Source organism: Camellia sinensis, chromosome 12, assembly GCF_055761805.1.
Source record: "Camellia sinensis isolate YWXY chromosome 12, ASM5576180v1, whole genome shotgun sequence".
NCBI lineage: Eukaryota > Viridiplantae > Streptophyta > Magnoliopsida > Ericales > Theaceae > Camellia > Camellia sinensis.
Genome location: NC_138972.1, coordinates 41,664,370 through 41,676,645, shown reverse-complemented (window position 1 = coordinate 41,676,645; position 12,276 = coordinate 41,664,370).

The window sequence follows — 12,276 nt, the reverse complement described above, 5'->3', positions numbered from 1 at the left end:
GCAAAATAATTAGAAAACATGCATGCTCCTAACTTTTGCAAAATGACTAATGTAACACATACAATCATGTAAGAAAATAGGCTCGGCTACTAGCATGGTATAAAATTCCATTCGAGACATGTTATAAGTCACGTATTCAAGAAATGAATTTGAAATCAACATTGTTTAGTATGATGAGCCGAACCCAAATATACATGAAACAAGTGTATGCGAACATGGGAATGCTAAGTAAATATGATGCTCTATGCTACCGTCATAAGTGGGTAAGTAAAATGGAGAAAGATGTGGGGTTGGGAGACATACACGTTATTATATATTTGCCCCCGTGCAAGAGGGTGCGAATCAATGTCCAAGAGTCCGATTTAAACTAATTATTACAAAACCGAATAAACGAATAAGTAACTAACTAGCTAAGCTATAATTAACTAAACTAGCTAATCTATTACAACAAAATAAACTAACTATCTAACGAATCATTGCTACAATAATATTAATTACAATGCTAATAACTATAACCATTATGAGATCATTAATTTACAATTTACAATTTACAATGGAAGCATAAGGATGGCATGCATGCAGCGGTTTTAGAAGTAACTATGCCTGTCTTCCTTGGAATCTGTCCTGTTTCACTTTCAGTCACTGCCCTCTACTGCCGCAGGCAGGTTCTTTTTTCTTCGAAACTTTGTACTTGAAAAGATGATGAAATGAAACAAGCTTTTTGTCTGAAAAAGTGTTACATTTGTGTATTTCCTACATCGCATCGCATTGCATCGCATCATATTACACAACAATGTAAATGAGATTGATCTTTTGTCTGAAAATCAAACACTTGTATTGTAATAACCAGGTAGTGAACCGGCTACTGACAAAACAACTCGCACAACCCACTACTCATTCTGAACATACAGCCCATAACACAGCGCTCGGTCTATTCTGCACACAGCGGATCCACACAGCTCATACAACACACTGCTTATTCTGAACACACAGCCCATTCTGAACTCATAGCCCACAGCAGCATATTGCTCATTCTGAATACACGGTTCATTTTGAACTCTACAGAAGTTGAAACACACTCAGATGCTCCAAAATTTCTTGTTTCGCAATCCGGAACCCAAAAGCTTCAGATAGGTCGAGGTTTTTTCTGTTCACACTTATCGGGGTAGGCCCTGCAGTCGTTGAAAGAACCAATCTTACTTTGCACAAATGTGGAGAGTGGCACAGCACCCTGAGAACAAAGCGATTTGGGGAAAGGGTTTTCAACCGGGTATTGAGCCTACGACTGAACACAGCGAAAAGGACTCAACAGAGAAAACAAAAAGGCACTCAACCTAAACAAATCAAGTAACACTCGAGACGACTCAAGACAAGAATCGAGGCAGTCAAAACAAAAGACACGACACACAGACGTGTTATAAAAGACAAGAAACCTCTTAGTTTGCGAGAAGCCAGTTTCTTCGGGTATTATTCCTACCCTTTCTTATTTGTGATTCTCACATCACTCGGCCCTCAGGCTCGGTTTTTCTCTCAAAACCCCTTTTTGCTCACTTTTCTCTCGACTCACACCTCTCTATTCTTCACTCTCTCATTTTTCATTCCTCCCCAGATATGGTCGGTGAATAAACAAGAGGTCGTGGGTTCATGCCTAACACTGTTAGCTCGCAGTTATTTCCTTCGATGACGTGTAGTCGATGTTCTTGATAAGGGAGTGGAGTATCTTGATCCATTCCGTTTCGTGCTTCACATTTGGCTTGATACCTCGTTGCTCGGAGGTTGAGAGAGCTTTCAGCCCTTTGTTGACAACTTCAGCTGTGCCCTTCTAGAACGTAGAGTGCCCTTCTTGGCAAGTATGTTGAAAATGGGAGAAAGACAGGAAGCCTGACTCAACTGTGCCCCTAGTGCATTATTTTGACCATTTTTGTTTTTAGCTTTCTACTAAAACAATTTTGACCAAGACGAGAGTTAGATTAACATGCTTGTTCAATTTTTGATTTGAAATCATGCAAGTTAGGCTATGAGCACTGAAAATTTTCCTTTTTTGGGTCCAAGAAAATGGTCCAGTTTTAGAGAAATGAAATAATTTTCGAGAAAATAGTCAACCTCGGTAAAAAATTCTCAAAAATCATTTTGGCAAACAGCCAGTGCTCAACGAGCATGAAACTTACTCTCAAGATGTACAACCTCGGATCGGAGGCAATGGAAAATTGCCCCTTGTTCCAAAGGGCACATCACGGCAACGGAAAGTTGCCCCTGGTTTGGATGGCGACTCATGGCAACGGAAAGTTGCCCCTTGTCTAGATAACGCCGCAGCATACTGTAAACGGTCCTTGTTAGTGATGATCGCAACCGAACTCTCGGATGAAGAGAAGACAAAGATGGTCAAAACCAATATATAGACACAGTCACTTTGAAAGTGCATGGGGCTGGACTTCAGGATGAATTTGCCTACGTATCCCAAGCATGGGAATCAAGCCTTACGTAGTTCTGGTCGTGTCACAACCGAACTATCGGATTCAGAAAAGGCAAGGATGATCAAAACCATTACATGGACACACTTGATTTGGAAGTGTTTGTGGCTGAACTTCAAGATGAAGTTACCTACGTATCCCAGACATGGGAATCAAGCCTTACGTAGTTCCGGTAAGGTACACTCGGGTATTAACCTCTCCTTTTGCGCTCTAACTTTTGCTAAGGCCGCCCTTCTGGGTTTTCAACCTTGCGAGCTGTGTTTTTCTTTTCTTTAATTCTTTTTGTTCTTTTCTTTTCTTTTTCATCTTTTCTTTTCTTTTTCATCTTTTCTTTTCATTTTCTTCATTTTTTCTTCTTTTCTTTTTGCATTTTTCTTTTTCTTATTTTTTGTATTTTTCTCTTGCTCTAACTTTTGCCTGGGTCGCCCTTCCGGGTTTTCGGCCCAGCGAGCCTCTCAAGGGTAAAAGTGTAACAGGCCCATGCCAAATGGTTTTAAGATCTTGAAGCCATCCGTATCCAGGAGGGTGGTTGTTGTATTGACTTGCAGAAGGATCCGTCTTCGGCTCTTCGAGCACATCAGACATTTTTGCCCGTAGTTCGAGGGGCGTTTCTGATTTAGCTTTGCAAGCTTCTTCTGATGAGGTCTGATCTTCTTGATCTGACTTTCTTGGCCTTTTGTTCGAGGGTTGCTTCAAATTTGGCCACGCAGGCCTCATGTTGTAGTTGACCGTTGAACATTCTGAACTAAGGTCCAAGGTTTGAAAGCAAGGGCTCAAGTCTTGAGGCTGAGAGCGATCCTAAGCTGCACAATCTCAAGAGTGATTCCACACAGGTCTTCGCAGGACTGCGCAAAATATTTTGTTTTTGAATTTTTTTTTAAGAAAGCGACAAGTCGCTCGCGCTGAAGATAGTCCGGAACCAATCTGGATCAAGCCAGGGTCCTTCTCAGTACTCACGTTAACAAACATGATTTCAATCAGTAAGGGCTTAGCATGCCTCTCTTTATCTCAAATGATCAAAGTTTTGCAAATCCCGAGGAATTCTTTCCTCTTCGTTTTCATCACCACAGTGTTAAAAAAGTTTTGAAAAACTTAGGTCAATGTAATGAATTCGAGGTGCAGAAGAATAAGTGAAATGCTCTGCCGTTTCATTCAAATGCTCTGGCACAACTAGCTCAAAGTAGTAATAAGCACGAAAACCTGATAGCCGCAGCCGTTTCATTCAGATTTCCTAGTTGCAACTGGCTCCACAGAAGAGACAGACTCGAAAGAAAGAAAAAGGATAGTTACCAAAACAAAATAATGATATCCGAGGCAACAACCCTGGAATCACCCGATTTTTATACAGTGGGACTGACTCGACACAACAAGACAGACCCTTAAGCAAAAAGACTGACTCAAGACAATGAGACAGACCCAAAACAAAATAGAGAACTGACTCAACACCTAAGCCAGAAATTACAAAACTGCATTCGCAAATGCTCCCGACAGTGCGTGCCAAACGCCACATTTGAAATACACCAAGCGCCGCCCGCAGGTGGTCCAACCCCTGATCACATACTTGCAGTATCCTCGAAGTCCAACAACTCAGTGGTAACAGACTTTGCTGAGGTGGGTGGGAGGATGACCTCATTGTCGATCAAATCTTGCACTTCGTGGCGAAGGTGGAAACAACCATCGGTGCTATGACCGGTTTGCTGATGGTATGCGCAGTATAAGGCGGCATCATGTGTGAGGGGGAGATTCTTCGGAAGAGGTCGAGGTTCGAGGGGTTTAAGGTGCCCCTTTTTAGCCAGTATTTGAAATGCCCTAGACAAAGGCATGTAGAGGGCATGAAAGACTCTGCGTCCTCGAGGCAGATACTTCGAAGTCTGAGGGTTCTTGCTAGACGTACTAGCGAATGGGTCGGCAGGCACTGCCTTGGCTTTCTGATCTTTTCTTGGTGCAGGGTTGGGAGCAGAAGGGACTATTCTGGCATGAGGGGGCCTATCCCGATTTTTCGCCTGGCTTGAACTATCCTCGGCTGGAGTACGGAAAGCATCATCCACAGCTTTAGTCATGACTACGAATGCTTGCCGCTTATTCATTCCTCCGGCTTTCAAAGCCTCGACTGCCCACAGCAGTTGTTCAACGGGATCAACATCTGTTCCCACTTTGTTCCTACCTCTAGCCTCAGCCTGATCGAGGGTTTGGGTTGCTATATCAAAGCGGAACCCGGTTGTTGTTGACATGTCATTGCCATAGCTTGGGACAGTTTTCAGGCTGGCTGAGCTCGATCACAATTCGCCCCAGTAACGGGGGCTCCTGTGGTACAAAATTCCTGGCATACGATGGGGTTGGTGGCGAAGCCGACATTCCGTAGGCGAGATCAGTCACAGACCTCTAGAGGTCACCAATCATTTCCATCAACTCAAACGTGGTGGGCTCACGAGCTTAAAACAACTGGGGCTCCCAGATTGAGCGTGCGGCAGACAACCTGGGCAGATGTGGTACATCAACATTGGTCTCATCCTACAAGATGACCCCTTGGTCTAATGCAGCTGCCATAACCACGATTTCCTCTGAACTTTGAGTCATCATAAGTCCGCTGAACCGAACGGAGATAATGCAACCGACGATTGACGGATCAAACGTCTGCCTTGCCTCAGCGAAGAAGAACACCAAATCTCTGAACTGAAAGGGAAAACAAGCAGCATTTCAGCCCAAACGGAACAGACACAGGCATAGCTGAAAAATTGTACTCTACTACTGATCACTGTTCCCTAAAATCACTGCCCCAAAACTGAGTCTAATACCCGCAGATATAACTGATTCCCCAAAACACTGATACTGATGCCCTCATGCCTGGTTCTTAAACTTGCGAACTGATATGTGTGTTCATGTAGAGATACACTCTAAAAGCACATAGCAAGTAAATGAGAACCAAAACACCCCTATGTTGGGGTAGGGTTTCCCTGTCCTATTTTTGTCAGGAGCTAGGGTTTCACTACGCACGCAGCGGTTTCAAACAACCTGGCATCGGGTAAGCAACCTGTCCTAGCTTGGAATAGTCGCTACGGATTCCGAATATGCACTAGGTCGAATGGTCAAAAGGGTGCCCCGGTGAAAATCGGGGTTTGTGTTCCCATCGTGGCAGAGCCCGTAACTGGTCAGCCTTATGGCACGCAGCCTCCGGCAAACCATTCAGGAATAGCAGATGGTAAACACGGTGTCCTAGGCGCACCAATGGACATGCAATGCAAAGAAACACATAAGTGTAGTCAACACAAGATATCATGAGTTCGAGTCAAGTTCTCTAAGTCCCCAGCAGAGTCGCCAGAAACTGTAGACGCGCCAGAAACTGTAGACGCGCCCTTGGGCCCCATGCTACAGTTCGGACTCGATTTGTGTCGGTTCTTAATCTGATCTCACAATGTGCAATATGAGATTGATAAATCACCAAAGAGTCCAAATCTGGCAAATCGTTTTGGAAAACAGATCTTTGTAAAGAAGTGCCAAATATGGATTGCTTTGCCAGATACAGAGTCGCCACCTAAATATTTTATTTTGGAAGAATTTAGGAAACCTTGACTCGTTTACCTAGGGCCATGTGTCCGTCATCACCAAAGTTGCCTCGGCTCAGGAACTTGGGTACGATTGAAGAAGGTCAGCTATGATATCTAATTTTGAAAACACATGCGTTCTTATTCCGGTTAATTAGCCTAGAATTACTATGTGATGCGCGCAGCAAAACAAGTATAGACTAGATTGCCTAATTTGGATCAAAGCATCGCATATCCGTTTGTTTGAAAATGATTTGAAATTTGCTACTCACGAGTAGGCTAAAACACGGATTTCAATGAGTTTTTCCAACTCAAATAATCCAACCTTCACCCACAGGCATTCAGACAGTAATATCATGTAAGCATATAGCCGCATGGTAGGCATACTGTTATGTTAACATTCACATTCATGCGAGATGCTAAAGCATAAATACTTACATCGTATTCCGTGCCAAAACAATGAACTAGTTAGTAATCATGCATGATCCTAGTTTAAAAATGGCTAATGCATCGCATACAAAATGTCATTAGAATAGGCTCGGCTAATCTAAGGATGACATATGAAATACAACAAATTTGATACACGTATTCAAGTTTGGAATTCGAAATACTATGCAGTTAGCATGATGCGCCGAGCCTGGTGCATGCAAGACTGATGAATGATGCACGCATATACAGCATAAGGTATGCTAAATTAAACGTGTCCTAACACTAACCATCAAAGCAGGTAAGTAAAAGGAAGAAAGAAGTGGGGGTTGGAAGACATGCACACACGCACCTACACTTATTACAAATTCACCCTCGCTCGGAGGGACTAAAAGAATAATACAATTTAATTAACCTACAAGCTAATTAAATATTACAGACAATTAACTAGTTAAGCAAATTAACTAAGCTAATTAAGCAGTAAAAATTAGCCTCGGGCCGAGGGTCCAATGCATGTACGCTCGGTTTCGCTCGGAAATCCGCCACCATGCACAAGTTACCTCTGTTTTCCCTGCTCTGCTCCTCTGAAAATGGCACAATTCCCAAGGAACACTCTCTGGACATTGTGGAACACCACCGGCCAAGGGGAATGGTCACCGGCCATGGCAGGGTGGTCATCGACCATCCATGGAGCCATCGACCATCCATAAATGGTTAATCGGCACTTGGTGTAGTCGACCGGCCAAAGCTTCCTGCAGAATCTGTTTTAACAGTAGCAGAGGGCAAAACAAGGCATGGCAATGCATTTCAAGTAATGTTTGCACCAACCACACTCCTTATCATATTCATGACTTAAAGGGGCATGGTACTCGATTCCCGGACCATCAATCGCGCATTTCAATGCGTGATGGCCCAAGAACCAAGTATGCATTTTCAATGTGGGATGAAATGCACACAAACAAACAATGAGCTCAACCTCTATCATACTCAATTCAAGAGGCAAAGCATGCATGCCAATGCCATGCGACCTAGGCATGTGAGCTAGTATGCAACGTGACAATGCAAACAAACACACAAGGCATGAAGCATCAATGCTAGCCAACAAACATACAAGATGTAATGCGGATGTTGAAGCACACAAACAAGCATGTGATGGGCCAAGTATGCAACAACATACAAGGCTAATGGACATGCAAGACATGATGCAATCAAAGCATGCAAAGTGTAAGACATGTAACAACATGTAAAGAGTGGGAGTGGACTTAGACTAATTTGGACAGCTCTCAACTAGGCCCAAAACTGTGGCCAAAAAGCCATAGAAATGAGGGCCAAAACACATACAAGTATGCATGCATACAAGGTCCAACACTTAGGCATATAGAGACAACTTTTAAGCACACTTAAAAGAGGAACATCATGGGCATATGGCATGCATTATAAACTCTGAAATCATGTTATAAAATGATGCCTAATCAATCTAAACAAGGTAATGAAAGCATGCAAGCAAAGTCTGAGGTCTAAGGCTCACCAAAGAGGTATTGAACTACCCTTAACAAAACCAAACATGGCATGAATTGATTGACCAAAATCAGAGTTTTAGCATGCTAAAACAAAGCCAAAAACACAACGACGTGGCATCCTAGAGGCCTACACATGATGGCATACGCAATGGCATATTCATGGAGCATTAAACATGAACTCTTTAAGGCTTTGAAGGAACACCAAATGCAAGCATACAAGCATGCTAAATGGACTGAAATGACATGACAAGTGGTTCCAAACCACTGAAACAAAGCAAGGATGGCATGCTAGAGAGGTCAATGCTCAAGGCATACAAGGGGAATTACATGGTAGCTATACAAAGCAAAGCATGGATGACCCAAATGACCAAAAACAGACCTTTAGCATGCTAACACACGCATAAAAGCTCCACAAAGCTAGGCCTAAATCATGCTAGAACAAGGCTCAAAGCACAAAGCATGTTAAGGCTAAAACATGGCATTACAAGACAAGTATGCAAGGCAAGTATGGTGTGTCTAAACCAAGTAAAAACAGAGGTAAAACATGGTAAAATACTACCAAATACCTACTGAAACATAGCCAACATGGTCTCAAAAATGTTGCTCACACATGAGGCTTAAATGGCACATATTGAAGACAACAAGGGGAGGGGGTGGCCCTCTCCTTCTTGGGACCTTAAACCACCATCCTCACCACTGAAATCCCTCAAGATTTCAGTGGTGAGGAGGCCTAAACAAGGTGGTCCCAGAGCTCACCAAAATAGCACAAAAATAGGGCCTAACAAGGCCTAAGAGGGGTCAAACAATCCCAAAGCTAAAAGCAACCTTAAACAACTATTTTAAGCAGGTAAAACAAGACTTTTATATGTTATACACTAACCTTAAAACAGCAAGCAAGGTAGGCAAAAAGACTATGCAAAGATGGGGTAAAAAGGGCAAGAATCTTACCCTTGAAGACCTTCTTCACAAGGATCACTCTAGCAGCTTTCTTAGCTCCAAACCAGCTCAAAAACTTCAAGGACAACCCCCCAATACCTCAGCAACCAAGGTAAGGTGTAATGGTAGGTGTTTGTGTGCAATAGTAAGGACAAACACACACTTAATTTACAAGGGAGGGAGGTATAGAGATAGAATAGACACACACTTCTAACCCTAAAAAAACCAGACCTCTGGAGCTTTTTTTTCTAACCCTAGAGGAGGGAGGAGAGGCCTCCTCTTTATAGAAGATCACTCTTGCAAAGCTTACAAAACAAGCTTGGCAAAAGTGAAATCCCTTCATACACGTGTATGGAGAGGGGAAAAGGTGTATGTCAGCTAGCACAGCTAGCATAAAAATATCTACAAAAGCAGATACACAGTGATCGGCCAGCCAAAAATGCTATTTTGACAAAATAAATGGCCGACAGACCATCTAGAGTGCCGACCGACCAAACATCTGGCCGATGGCAACAAAACACTGGCCGGTGGCCTCAAGCCATGGCCGGTGATGTGTGGGGATGGCCCACAAGCCATTCCCTGCCCTCCAAGGCAAAAAACAAGTGTTTGGTGCAAAACCAAACACAAAACAGTTGAGTCCAGAGATCCTGAGGCAAGGCGCGTGGCCGAGACCTCCAGGAACTCAAGACGAACACAAACGTGGATGATCACCGAATGTTCAAACGGTGAAGTCCAAGTCTTGAGGACTGTCAAAAATGGGGTGTCTACACACAACTCAATGGACTTCTTCATTTGTTGTTTGCTTCTGCTTATGGCCTCATTATTATAATTATTCTGTATGTTCATTTGAGGCCGTAGGTAATCAAGTGATTATTGGCTGTTTATGATTCAAACTATTAGGGCGCGGGTTTGGGTCGTGACACTAACACGGTCAAGGAATTGCAGCACTTGACTGGCCTAGCTGCCGCACTAAATTGATTCATAAGTCAGTCATCAGACAGATGTCAATCATTCTTCTGGGTACTTAAAGCAAAATTTGAGTAGAATGAAAAGTACGACTGAGCTATAAAGAGCTTGAAGGAGTACTTGACCTCTCCGCCACTGTTCGCGACCCTGGTGCCTAGAGAGGAACTTCACTTATACTTGGCGGTTCCCTTCATGCAGTTAGCGTAATACTGGTATGCGCATAAGGAATACAACACTTGCCTATCTTTTATGTGAGCAAGACAATGCTGGATACCGAAACAAGATATTTTCTGTTAGAGAAGCTTGCGTTAGCCTTAATGATGGCCTCAAGAATATTGTCGCACTACTTCCATGTGTGCACTATGGTCGTATTGATGGCATTCCCTGTAAAAGCCTTGTTTGAAAGGGCAGACTTCTCTAGAAGAATACTGAAGTGGGCAATGGAGTTGGGACAGTTTGACATCAAATTCCAACCTAGAACGGTGATAAAGGCCCAAGCTTTAGCAGACTTTGTGGCAAAGTTTGCTCCAAGAAGTCACTCTGTTTGTCCGGTCGACTTGACAGAAGGAATCGAACAAGGGGGGAGTTCCGCGGGAATAACGCATCCCTCACAGCGAGTTGATCAACCGCGCAATGTGCCATTAAGCCTAATAATGGCTACACCGTCCACCATGGCCAATAGGGCATTGCCAGAGGGAGAAGGAGCAAACCGCGCAACTACAAGCACAATTTGGGAGGACATGCCTGAAAGGGAAAGGGTAAAGCAACCGAGCAATGAGATTAACATCCAAATAGTGGACAAAGACTTATAAGAAACCATTGACGTCCCAGACCCTAAAACATCTTCAAACCCATCCATATGCTGGAAATTGTTTGTGGGAGAGATGTTGAAGCTCTTTGTGGATCGTGCATCTAACAGACATGGTGTTGGACTTGGGACAGTCCTCATCTCGCCAGATGGATTAACCATTGAACAAACAATCACACTTGGATTTCCAGCATCCAAGAATGAAGCGGAGTGCAAAGCACTGTTAGGTGGTTTGAAGTCAGCCTACCAGATGAAGGCCATCTAGCTAATGGTGTACAACAACTCCCAATTGGTCATCAACTAAATAATAAGTGCACTTTTTGACTTTTTGACTTAAAAAGTAGAGAAAAAAATATGCATGTTTAAGATAACTTTTTGACTTTTTATAAGCAATTGTGTAATAAAAATATTATAAATGCATAGTACACTGACCAAATTGTTGACTTTTGGGGTGTGCACGATTTTATTTTTTTTTTTAATGGGAATTTGTGGCTTGGGATGTGCCACATCTTCTCACTTTGCTAAATGTATGTGCAAAGTACACTGACTGAACCTATCGGATATATAGTAAAAAAAAAATAGCTTGCCCCACACGTTTATAGTATGCACTTTTTGGCTTTTTAACTTTTGCAGTAGATCCCAAACAGGCATTTAGTTTAGTGGTGACAGTCCGTGCTAAGCGAAGATGATTCGTGACTTTCTGATTTTAAAACACAAATCTTTTTAAGTGATGTGTCCTAACCAAGACACATCGTAGTACCCATTTCAATGATTTTCTACAATCTAAATATAATAACCCCCAATTACAAGGTCAGTAGTGGATTCTAGACCTTGTGGTTTTCTTTTTCTCACTTTCCATTTTGAAAACTAAAATCTTTGAACTAAAAAAACTTGCCCTAGTCTCTGTGGTTCAACACCCATTCTCAATCGCTATAATTCGTAATAGTAGTTACTACAGGTTTTATTCATTTTATTTGGGCATGCAAATGACAGCATCACCAACCATCTGTATTTTTACCATCATCACTCTTGAAGCTTCAAGATCAATCAGTTGATGCGCATTCCAATTTCGTCACCAACTTTAAAAATTCAGAAATCTGCCATTGTTGAAACTTGAAGGTTGTCGACCACAAAAAAGAATGGGGCTTTCCCTTTGGATGTTCATATGGTGAGACAATAAGGTTTTTGGACTAAAGTTTGGTTACAATTGAATCTTTGATAGAATAGTGAGAGAGAAGAAGAGAGAGAATGAGGAAAAAAGAGATACATGGGAGAAAGAGAATGTGGTTGGCAGTAAGTGAGAGAAGAGAGAAAATAAGGGAACAATAAAGAGAGATACATGGAAAAAAGAGAAAGTTGTTGACAGGAAGAGAGAGAATAAGAGGAGGAGAATAGATACAATGCTTAGAAAAAACAATAAAATAAAAGTGGTTAAGAGTTTTGGGATTGACGTTTAGATAAAAGAGAAACGTGCTTGAGAGTTTTCCAGATATCCTAATACGCGTGCCACATAGATAATGTGCAATCCCAAGACCAATCAAAGCTTGACAGGAGGAAAGGTAACATTTTTACAATATATTTGGTCGGTTCAGTTTCAACGGGTTCCA